Below are 12,596 nucleotides of genomic sequence, written 5' to 3'. Positions count from 1 at the left end.
AATTTTACAGGTCCAACATAACTTTTATAATACAGGCCCAAAATAAAAATAAGTGCTTCTAACACATGCGGAGTCTAAAATTTAACTCAATTGTACAAAATACATTAAATACTATTAATGGACCTGCGAAGAAGAAGAGCAGGTTAGCCACAACAAATAATCCTCCTATAGCTTGGAAAAATAGATGAACAGGAGTGAGCGTTCGACTCAGAGAGTAAAATATCAATTTTAACCATAATCTCTATAGCTATCTAAAGCTAATGCACCATGTGGAGTGAAATGCAATATCGTCATAATTTTCATATCATAACAGCAAAAAGGCAATTTGGAGCACTCACACACCCATTACTATCAAACAATACATATATGGGAGCTGATCCCTTATACAGCCCTCTTAATCCAACCTCTGCCAGCGAGTGTCTCTCAAGCAGGACTTTTGCTTAATAAACCAAATGCAGAGTCCCAGTGAATGTCTCTCAATCCGTGTCTACCCGTCCTGTCCATATCCAATACCATACCACACATACGCCACGCACACAAACTGCTCCAAATTACCACAAATAACATCTATGGCACTTTAACAATTATGAATGCAATATAAAATGTGCCTAGTGTTTAACTACATAGATACATATTTATAAGTGATGCATGGACATACTTGAACATATAATAATATCGAAATTACAATTAAAATTAATATTTTACTCACAGACTTAACCGAAGTCACTGTGGCGGCTAGGCGGAGGAGGAAGGTTATCTCAGCTCACCTGTCAATTTTATTACAATTATTTAATACATTTGACTCAATACAAACTAAGAAAAGACCAAAGATGTCCTAAGTCGTGCCGAAAATTCAGCAGAGGAGTATACCTAGGACTTATCCAACCTATAAAACGGTTCAAATAACACTTCTAAACTCAATCCATATCTCATCATCATTATATGGCTCCTCTTAGGCCCTCCAAACGAGGCAATAATCACACCATCAGACAACTCAATTATAAGACTTCAAAACTAATATTTTTTAAAATTATCCAAACTAACTTTGAAAATTCTATAAACCTACCCCGCGGTCCTTAACAATATTATAAGACTATTGCAATAGGAATCGTAATTTTCTTATCATCTACGAATATTTTATAAATTTTACTCTAACCCAGTACAAGGCAAAAATTGAGTAATGTAGAGTTCGAGTTTACCTATGCCAAATCTGACAACTAGAACGTGTCCAGAACGTCTGAAAATGGTGGGGTAGCCTCTAATCTTGACCTGGTTCTGAAATGGTTCCTGCAGCTTATCTGCTCGGCCCAAAATTACAGATCTGGGCGACGATCGAATTTCCACGAAATGAAAGTACATACGCGAAGTCCACAATACCAGGGTTAGAATAAAAAAAAAATAATGATAATAATTTAAAAATTAGGAATGTTACACCCTATGCTGATACAATATGACCCAAAAAGGCAATTTCGTTCTGCCAAAATTCACATTTAGAAAGTTAGACATACAGCTATTTCTCCCTCAAAGTCTGCAGCACAATTCTCAGGTGCTTGTCATGCTCCTCTGCATTCTTCGAATACACCAAAATATCATCAATGAAAACCACAATAAATTGATCTAGATATGGCCTAAAAATTGTGTTCATTAGGTCCATAAAAGCAGCTGTGTAGACCCTTATTTTGTGATGAGTATGTGCATTGAGGTTGTGGAAAACCTGATGATGAAAAATTATATGACTGTAAAATGTAATTGGAGGCATGGAGTTGAATTATTAATTCCGTGGCATTATCTTGAAAAAAAAAATAATATGTTTTTTTTGGGAAGTGAATTTAATTAAATTTAAATAAAATTTTATTTTATTTAGATTTAATATGGGTAGTTTTTAAATGTACCTAATTAAGTTTAATTGGGCCCTATGGGCCTAAAAAAGCCTACTAAGGAATTTTAAATAGGATCTATTTAATTTACTTTTTGAAAATTAAAATAAGAAAATATCTTTTTCTCTATCCCTCTCCCATGCAAACTCTCTCTCCCACTTTGGCCCCACTCTTTTCCTTACTCCCTATTGGTACCACCCCCTTTCCCTATCTTCCTATTGGTTGGAATACCTCACTCTTATCCCAATCTCACCCAAATTCTTCAATCACAGTTGTTTAAGTTATCTGAACCTTATCACACTAGGACTTCAAACCCTACCACACCTCTTCCTCACTCCCTATTGGTGCCTTCCCCTTCCCCTCTCTTCCTATTGGTTGAAACTCTTCATTCGTATCGCAGTCTCACCCAAATTCTGCAATCCTAGTTGTTTGAGTTATCTGAACTTTATCACCCTAGGACTCTAAACCCTATCACACCTCTCTTCCAAAACCCTATAAATACCCTATTGAAAAAAAAAATGTGTGGGAAGGAGGAGAAGAATAATAAAAAATAAAGGAAAAATTTTTAAAGAGAGAAATTGTCAAAATTTCTTTTAGTTCTTCTTTCTTTCTTGCAATATTTCTTGAAGGTTAGTTCTTTTATTTTTCTTTTCAAGATCTATGCCATGTAATATTTAATTATATGTTTCTTGTTTCTAATTTATTTTGTATGTTGATATAAATCATGTAATCATGTTTAGTTTGAGGGGATACACAACTCTGCACATGTTTAGTTTTCTATCTCTCATATTTTTATTATTTTTCTTTATTTTTTGAATCTGTAAAAAAATTTTAAAAAAGTATATTTATATTGCACATGAAATTCTATTAATTTTAGGCTCAAGAATTGCTAAAAAAGCTTTAATATTTTGTAAGTTATGGCTATTTGAAGTTAGTGTTCCTGTAAAATCCAATTTGCAGGATACCCGATTTGTGGAGCCCATATCTCCCTTGTTTCTTAATATTTTTGTGCAAATATGGTATCTAAAATTAAGTTTGAAATCTTGTGAATCTTTTCCAATTAGTTTCGCATTCATATCTGTTATGGTTTGTGAGTTATGAATTTTACAAAAAAATAGTGCAATTCTATCATCAGGAAAATTTACGATTTGTGTAGATTATTTGGCTAAGGTTTTGTTTAATCTATAAATTTTATGATGTTATATGATGTTTTGGCTATCTTCTGTAATTTTTTTCATGATTTTTAGGCATGTATAAGTATTTTTCAAAAATTAAATTTCTTCCTACTATCAATCTGCCAGAATCTGAGAATTATATATTTATGTATGTTCTTGTGTGTTCTTGAGTTCTAATTGATATTTGATTTATTTTTTTGAGTTCTCTTAATCCAAGAAGTGTTTGGATCATGTTAAAAGACCTGGACCCTTAAGTAGTTATAACTAATTAGAAATTTTAACGCCTTAGTAGACTAGAGTTAAAATCAAATATGAATTGTTATTAGTATTTTCTTATTTTCTTTAGTTCTTTATTTTTTAGTTTCTTTATTTTTATTACAAACAAAATTGGTACGTAACTTTAAGGTAAGTAGCAAAGAGGGCATTTACATGGAGCTTATATGGAGCTAAATGAGAGTAAGTCAGGGATATCATTGCCATACTAGAAGAGAAGACCCTTTTTTAAGGGTAGCTTGCCCCAATGACAATTACAATTACTAACAAGTAAGTAATCCTAAATTCCTAGAATAACCATTGGCATAAAATTGTAGTAATAATAGGTTTTTATTTGGTAAATTAAAATTAACTTTGTTTTAATTTAATTGACTTTTGCATATAATTAATTTAAATAAATACTTTATAAATTAAAATTAATCTTGTTTGTAAATTAAACTAACCTTGGCATGTAAAATAAATTTAATTTAATACTTGGTAATTGTAAAATAAATTTACATGTTAGAAATCTTTATTAGGTTCTGATTTTCTAGGCCTTATGTGATATTAGAATAAATTACTCATGTACATAATTAATTTAGTTTAATTATCCTTATGGTAACTTGGTAATTAATTAGGTAAAATAGAAATTTAGGGTTATTTGAAATTGAATTTGTTTGTAAATTAAATTATCAATAATAAATTAATTTTAGTATTCTGGTAAATATCATTTAAATAATTAGCAACCCCATAGATATGAATTACTTGTGCATAAAAATTATTTGTAAACAACAACCCTTTTGTGAATTACTTGCGTGTGTAGGATTTGAATTGCATTTTTAAGATAAAGTTTAATAAAGGAATAATAAATAAGACTTCTAGAAACATTAGTAGAGGGTTGACACTCGAATTAATGAGGTTAGACCAGGCGTAAGGGGTGCCTAACACCTTCCCCTTACATACCCATTATCCCGAATCTAGACATTGGGTTATGGTAATGACGGTTGTGGAAACTCTGCAAGGAGTAAGTTGCCATCTATTACCCTCGGAAGAAACACTAAATATGTCGTGGTTTTTACCTGGGTGGCGATTCTTGTTTATCTATGCCTTCGTGGCATAAATCCTTAGTATCGTGGTAGTGTTATGGGAAGATGGTACTTACTAATGATTTGATTCTATTAGGATTGTATGAAGTGCATGTCTAGAAAATGTTGTCTAAGGAGGTTGTACTTAAGTGAGACCATTGTGACTCCACCATCTTTCCTGGGCATTACTTGGTGCATTTTATATAATTTTAGTGGATGATATTTCGCCTCACGCCTCGGCTCCTACAGTTTGGCGACTCCACTAGGGACTAAATGGATAGTTACTCCAACATGTTTCTATTACTCTAATATTATTCCTCTGTTAAACTTTTTGCATTGCACTACACTATCACACGGATCACCCTTATCCTTTTTAGCCCCATTAGTACTAGCCAAGGAGACCATAATTCTACTCGAGCTATGATGAAATGGTGAATCCTAGCACCCCATACCCGTACCTTCGAGTATATAAAAGAGCCACAGCTCCGGCCGTTGTGTGTAATGGACAAGCTCTCGCATGGGTGACTCTTTTCCTACCCGATGAAGCTTATGAGCCATAGATTTCAGCCCTAGGTACTCCGTAGATTTTTGTTGTACTGGATTTATAACCTTACAGTTCAAACCATAAGTTCTAATGGTAGTTGAGATGAACCTAAGCCTATGCATAAACCCAAGGTGTGTACAGGCCCAAGTCCATTTCAAAACCTGTGTTAAGCAAGAAGATGCTTACTATTGTCCCTTGTAGCAACCCAAGAGGGGGGCTAAATTAGGTTCTAATTGCAAAATTAAAGATTAAAAGAAATTTAAACACAAAGAAGAGAAAAGGAAGAATGATAACACAAGAGATTTATAGAGTTTCGACTATCCCAAGCCTACGTCCTCTCCTTAAGGCCCTCCTTGAGAGTTAACTCCACTAAAATTCTTCTTTGGGTAAGAATAAGTACCTTACAATCACCACAAAAGCAAACCCTTGCTCTTTTATAAATCTCTTTACACTCAAGAGCTATTTAAAGCTCTATCACACTCAAAATTACATTAAGTGCTCACAATAACCTTGAATAAACTCTCAAAACTCAAATATCAAGTTCTCAACATTAACTATGGTAGCTCAAGTTCTAGAGAGAGAGAATGAAGAAAATCTTTAGAACACAATAAATTTCCAAAAGATTATTATTGTCAAAACTTGTTTCCAGTAATAAATAGTGCCTATTTATAATTTTTGCAAGAAAATAGCCATTGGGGATGCATTAAATGCAAAACTAGCCGTTCAACTACCCAAAGCTCTATTTTATTGAGTTGTAAAACCCAAGTTCAGTTGCCAGAGTTATTTACTTTGGCTACTAAAGGTTGAAGTGCAAAAAAGAAATAGCTTTTGAAAAGTCACTTTTGGCTGCAGAAGTTCCCACTTTCGGCTGTCGGAGTACTCTCTAGAAAAAATGACTTTTAACGCTCAAAAACCATGATTTAAAGAGTAAACTTTGGCAGCCAAAGTTCCCACTTTTAGTTGCCAAAGTGCTCTCTAGACAGAAAGTGTCAAAAGGACACTTCGACTTCGGAAAGACATAACTTTTTGATCGGAACTTGGATTTTTGATCCATTTGAACCGTTGGAAAGCTAATTTCATAAAATTTTCAATGAAAGCACTTTCAAAAACAAATTTGCATTTATCAAATGTGAAAATTTTATTTTAGTCCCCCTTGGTCAAGAAAAAGTTATAAGTAAAGACACTAAGAAATTAAGAGTTTAAAAAACTCATAAATTTTTTATCCGAACTCAGATTTTTGAACCGTTTGAACAATTGGAAAGCTAATTCAATGTATTTTGCAACTAAAATGCTTTTCAAAATTAATTTTTCATTTTTGAAAAATTATTTAATTTTCCCTTGATAAAAAATTAGGTGAAAATTAAGTTGAACAAGATATTCTTAATACCAACTAGACTTGAGCCAACATAATTAACAAAATGGGATTTACAAGATATAAAATAAATAAAAGTTACATTGTAGGTTCCCATAAATGTTTGCTTCCTTATGTTCTTATGTTGCTCTTCCTTAATCTTGATTTGAAGCAATTTGGCAATTTTGCATCTATAGCCTACAAACACAACACAAACACTTCCAAAGTATATTAGTAGCACATTAATTGTTTATTATCATCAAAATATGGGTTAAGACACCTAGGTCCAATAATCTCTCCCTTTTTGATGATGATAAAGAATTAGTGGATGAGAAAAATTAAGCACAAGTCAAGTGTGTGTTTTTCAGAAATTCTCCCCCTTAATGTACTCTCCCTTTCAAAAACAGTTTGTGCCTTACTAAATAGAATTTGAAGAGCACATAAGAGAGGCTTGGACTCAATGAATGCAATGTCATGAGTCCTAGGTGAATGATGATGCAAAGTTATTTTTATATCAAAAACAATTCAGAATATGTGTCAAAGGATTACCAAGAAGCATCACATAAGTATACCCAAAACATGTATCCCACTAAATCATCATTTATATATCATGTTTAAAGCTTAAAATTTGGAATTGTTTATCCACTTAGCTAATTCATCCACTAGCTATATATCTCCCCCTTTTGGCATCATCAAAATGCACTCTAGAAGGAAAAACACACAAAAATTATGGCATTATCCAAAGGCTTACCACCATGGATTTGAGCACAAAAAGTGACACCATTAAGGTGGTTATATGGTAGTTAAGCAAATGTGCATAATCAACTTGATTTGAAATTGAACATGAGTATAATTATGTCATTGAGGCACTTAGAACACATGTATAGTATATGCTCAATCTAGAGGTAACATAACAACTATTTTAAAGAATAATCTATAAAGAGCTAAGAATACTACAATACAAGTTTACTAATTTCATTTGCATAGGACTTGTAAAACCATCATGGATTCTATTCAAAGCAATAATAAAATTTGGTAAATAACCTTTGTCGACACCATATTTTGGCCGATCCCCGAAATCAATAAACTTTGAAACCGATCCCCTGAATCAAGTCTCCTAATCAGTCAATCACATTTCCGATCTCTCCTCAAAAGGAATCGAATCAATACTAAGTCCCCATATCATTTAAAGCCTCACTGATCTCTCAAACCAATTGCCAAGTCTCCTGACTAGTCAGTTACATTTTCGATCTCTCTTGTCAAACAAAATTGAACCAACACTAGACCTTTATGTCACCAGTCTTATTGCCGATCTCTCTTTTAAAAGTTTGGGAATAATAAAGTTAAGGTTCCGATCCGGTTTAATGATGATTCCGATCTTAAGTGTTCAAGTCAAATTTTCAATTTTAATTAAGTCCCGTTTAGCGTTGGTTCCCAGCCGATCTCAAGCTTATAGTGTTTTCTGACCTCTTACACTTAGACTAATAATCACTTTTAGTTGTTGTTCTAATATGCTCAGACAATCAAGTGCTTATGTAACTTAGAGACTTTCTGATCACATCCAAACATTGAACAAAAAGGGAGCTTTCATTTCATTTCAAGTTTATACAAGTCATTCGGCTGGAGGATCACCCCCAGCCTGATCTACATTTTGTTCGCTTCCTCTCTCACCCTCAGCCTCCTCCTCACTATCCTCACCATCGTCCTGGGGAGCCAGATCTACCATCCAAGAGAAGTCCTCCTCGGGATATCGCTTCCTGAGCTCGGCTAAGAGATCCCCATGGGCGTTCACATAAGCACCTCCTCGTCACACGCTCTTCTTCTTTTGCTTTAAGCTCCTCAGTGAGGCGAGCGACATTAGCGGCTCGAAGCGCCCGAACCTCTTCAAGAACATGGGCTTGTTCGGCCAGCTTATCCTCGTAGAATTTCATCCGCCCCTCAATTTCAGATATGTAGTTTTGGGCGGATGAAAGTTGAGACTGGAGGGAAGCGGCTTCCTGACCCACCTTTTCGACCTCTTGCCTCAAGCGGTGAGCCTTTTCTCGGACAATGTATTGGTTCACAAAGCTCTCCACGTTTAGGCTCATAGTTTGGGTCAAGATGTTATTGAGGCTGTTCGGGGATAGCCTATCCCGATCCTCCCGAAGGCAGATGGAGGACCCAAGACCTTAGAAAAACCCGGGTTCTCTCGAACCGTGCAATTCTTCTCCAGTGAGTGGATTAGGATCTGAGCGCCGTGGGAAAGGGTCCTCACAGGTGGTTGGGAAGGACCCCCTTCCGCACTCGAAGCAACTGGAGGGGGTGGTAGCGGCTCTTCTTGACGAGGAGGAGACCGAACCACTTTTACGTCGGGGTTCGACTGTCTCAAGGGTTGAGACGAGCCTCCTTGCATTTCCCCAGGATCATGCCTGGGCGTCTGAAGCAGCTCGGCCCGCTTCATCTCCTGTACTTTCTGGGAGACCTCTCTTTTCCGCTTCTGGCTCTCTTTAGAAGCCTCACCGCTTGCCATACCTGCACAAAGAAAAGGTCAGTGAGATCGCTAAGGCCCAAAGATCAGAGATATAGGAAATACCAAAGCCGAGGTCAGAGAGCTAGAGCCCGCGTTCTTCCCCAGTGACCAGCTGCATTGTCCAATGATGCAGTTCGGCCGTAACTGCATCTAAACAAGAGTACTTCTGATGGGTCACCTGATCTTTCAGTTCATTAGGCCTTCTTCCCTATTCAGGGTGATCCGCTTCGGAAGTAAGGGACCCTGGTGTAGCCAGCTGCGTGGGAAACCCTCAAAGCCGTTCGGAATTTTGCTCCTTAGAATAAAGAAGTGATTCTTCCAATTCTTCAGGGATGAGGGCAAATCGGTAAAGAGCCCGCAATATGGCTTCGCCTGAAAGAACCAGTACTCATCATCCTTTCGGCGAGTTAGCCTATGTAGTTCAGCGAACACCTTAGCTGTAGGACGGAGTCCTTTGGCTCAGCAAAGGCCTCTGAAAGCTACTAGGATCAGCCATGAGTTCGGGTGAACTTGGGCTATGCACACTTGGTGAAATTTTAGAACTTCCTTGAAGAAGTCGTCAAGAGAGAACCGCAGCCCGGCTTTTAACTGCTCTTCGTATACCATGATCATATCATTCTCTTCGAAGAAGTGATCGGCACGAAGATCGTCGTGACACTTAATCAGCTTGTATGAATAAGGCCGAATGTTATACTCTTGGCTGAACGACTGCAGGTCGGTCTCTTGAAGTATTGAACGCAGCTCATCCATGGGAAGGTTTTCTCTCCCTGAAGAATGGGTTTTCCTCGAGGATGCTGCTTGACCGCGGGCTGGAATGCAGGTCCTAGGGGGTTCAGATCGCCTGCATGTTCCAACTACCTCTACCTCATTTGACGACCACGAGACCAGAACGGAAGGGGGGCTTGCCACTCTCTGAGCCTCGGCGCCGCTCATTTTCAAAGAAAAGAGGAAATTTAAACAAAGAGAAAGATCAAAACCCTTACCGGAGTGTGATCGGTGTCGGAAGAACTTGAAAAAACGAGAGGATTTTGGAATCGCTCGTGAAAGGCTGAAAATGACATGAGGGAACAATTGGCGGACTCATCCCCTATTTATACTAGTCTGAGCATTTAATGCTCACGGTGTCCCAAGTGGCGCATCGGTTAGCGAGATTCGCCAGCTTTTTCTGACATGCCTCACGAATATTTCAGAGATTCCATAATAAGGAGAGATCGGCTAGCTAGAGATCGGTGAATCGAGATGGATATTTTGAATCGCGGATCGGTTAAGGGTCGTTCAGTTAGGAACCGGATCGGATAAACACATCAGAGATCGAAAAATAGTCAATGTAATGATAGTTGTCAAAATAAAATTTTATTTCCGAAAAGGTCAGATTACATCATTTGGGCGATTTCTAGAGATCGGATTACATTAAAAGTCAGATTACATCATTTGGGCGATATCTAGAGATCGGATTACATTAAAGGTTTGATTACATCATAGGGGCGATCTTTAGAGATCGGTGGAACATCCTATCTAATAAAGGCTTATGTCAAAGCCTAGTCTCGTGGCTGAATCAAAAGATTTGTCCGGCCATAGACAGCGGATAGACGTACAGCCCAGATGGGGTGATTATGACTCTCATGAGAATGGAGAGTCATCTCCACTGTCATCGACCAGAACCGAGCTGTAGTCGAGACGCCCAATGTGGTGAGGAGCAAAATGAACTTCAAGGGGTAGTCACCGATGTTAAGGGGAATATTAGCAGTCTTCTCGCCCGAAATCAGTTCGTCGACTATATCGGTTGAACGATTCAAGATCGACACGATCAAGGTCCTCGATCCAGGTCGGCAAATTAGTTCGGTTCTCTCACTGTCATCAAATGGAGTTATCATAATTCTCCGATCACCGGGATCGTAAATTTTTAGTCGAGGAATCAAAAGGACAATCAGAAAAAGATCAAAAGCAACTATCATGGTCGGGATTATTGCCGGAGCGGTTAGAACAGGAAATGTGAGAAGGAAAAGGAGAAAACCAAATGCAGAGGGGTTTCCCATTGAAGGTATATATATAGGGAAAGTCTGAGCATTTATTGCAAGCAGAAAACGAAGCTGATGCCTCAGGAATCGAAGGAATGAATGCTTTAACCGGATAAAGGGGAAGACCGGAGTAGGAGAGGTCGGAAGAGGGGAGTCCAGCATGATAGATCGGAAAAGGATCATGTTAGAAAGATCGGAAGGGAAGAGAGGTCAGAAAACAAAGAGAATAAGGCAGCTGCTGCTAAATGTCGTCATAATCAGAGCCGAGGTAGTTAAAGCATTGCAGACGAAATCCCCACCGCACGCCTCAGAATCGCCCACATTATTGACAGGCGCCAGAGTATGTCATGACAGCTCTATGCATCCCAATCTCCACCATTGATCTTACTTGTAAGGATGAACCCGGGGCCCTTGGATCAAAGAAGAAGACGACAAGACCGGCGCCTTTTGTTCCCAGCTCTCGGATCGCCCCGAATAAGAAAATTTGGGCTGTCAGATTAGAAGAGAAAAAGGACAAAATTTTTTGAAAAGGATCCCAGCCGTTCATTCTGACTCTCTTTAATTCCCAAGTGTCAGATTATGTCCTTCAAAATCTAAACCCTCCATCTCCCTCAAAATAAATCCTGGCCCTTCATGGGGAGCACCTGGTTCCTATGAATACCTGCATGAAAACTGTTCAAAGAGGACGAAGAAAAAAGGTAGTGACTATAGCGGGAGAACTCTGAAGTTTAATTTAGTTCGTTACTCTGCTATTTTTAAGCTTTCATAAGAAAAGGTTTAGAAACCAGTGTTCTGAAGTATATTCTCACGCAGGGATTTTTGAATACTGAAACTCTCCATTTTCAGTTCGTTCATTACTCTGTGACACTCTCACTATTAGTTCTTTGTTATCTTTATTTCCACTCCCATTGTCCAAGCTCAACTTCATTCAAACTCGGTTATTATTTTGAGCTGACTGCATTTTAGCGAAGTATCCTTCATTTCAAGGCGAACCTTAGCCCTCAGGCTATCAGCCCGCAGTCCTATTACGTTTTGTGATTCCGTAGTTGGTTCAATAGATTCGGCTCCCTACAGGTGAGTGCTCATATCGCTGCTTTATCAAGTGCTCATTTTTATTTTACGTATTTCCTTTGTTTTTTTTTTTTTTTTTATGTTTGTAGTTTTCACCAAGTTTATATTGCGTTAAAAAAAAAAAACGCGAAGAAGGTTATTCTCGAGTTTACTTCTTTGTTAATCAGTCCATTCTTTTTGTTAATCTGTGTTACTTCTAAATGCAAGTGTTCTAGTCCCGAGTAGCATATAAGTAGTTGGATAAAATGTAGGTAACTGTATCTTAAGAGTTTCTTTAAAATAATAAAAGGTCTGAATAATAAGTCAGGAAAATAGTAAATTTGAATCACTAGACTAACACAGAAGACGATTGGGTAAGACGTCATAAGGCGGAATAAAACCAAATCTCATATAAGCAAATAGAACAGATCGGGTATCGCCTGTCAAAAGGTACTGGTAAGGCGACCACATAGGAGGTCGGTAAAATTCAGTCTGGTATCCCCTGTCTAGTCACGCGATACCAATGAGTTAAAAGAAGCCTTATTCAGATCCTCGGCATCTTTGAATGCCAGAACCCTTAGTCTTAGGTTCTTTTGATGTGTAGATGTAATCAGATTTCAAGAGGTCGAAAAAGTTCTTATCCGATTCTCAAGCCAAAAATTTTAACAAATATTTAAAAGAGATCGGAGGAGAGTTCTTATCCGATTCTCAAGCTAAAAATTTAATAAATATTTA

Source organism: Hevea brasiliensis, unplaced genomic scaffold (assembly GCF_030052815.1).
Source record: "Hevea brasiliensis isolate MT/VB/25A 57/8 unplaced genomic scaffold, ASM3005281v1 Scaf224, whole genome shotgun sequence".
NCBI lineage: Eukaryota > Viridiplantae > Streptophyta > Magnoliopsida > Malpighiales > Euphorbiaceae > Hevea > Hevea brasiliensis.
This window is presented reverse-complemented; position numbering follows the sequence as displayed.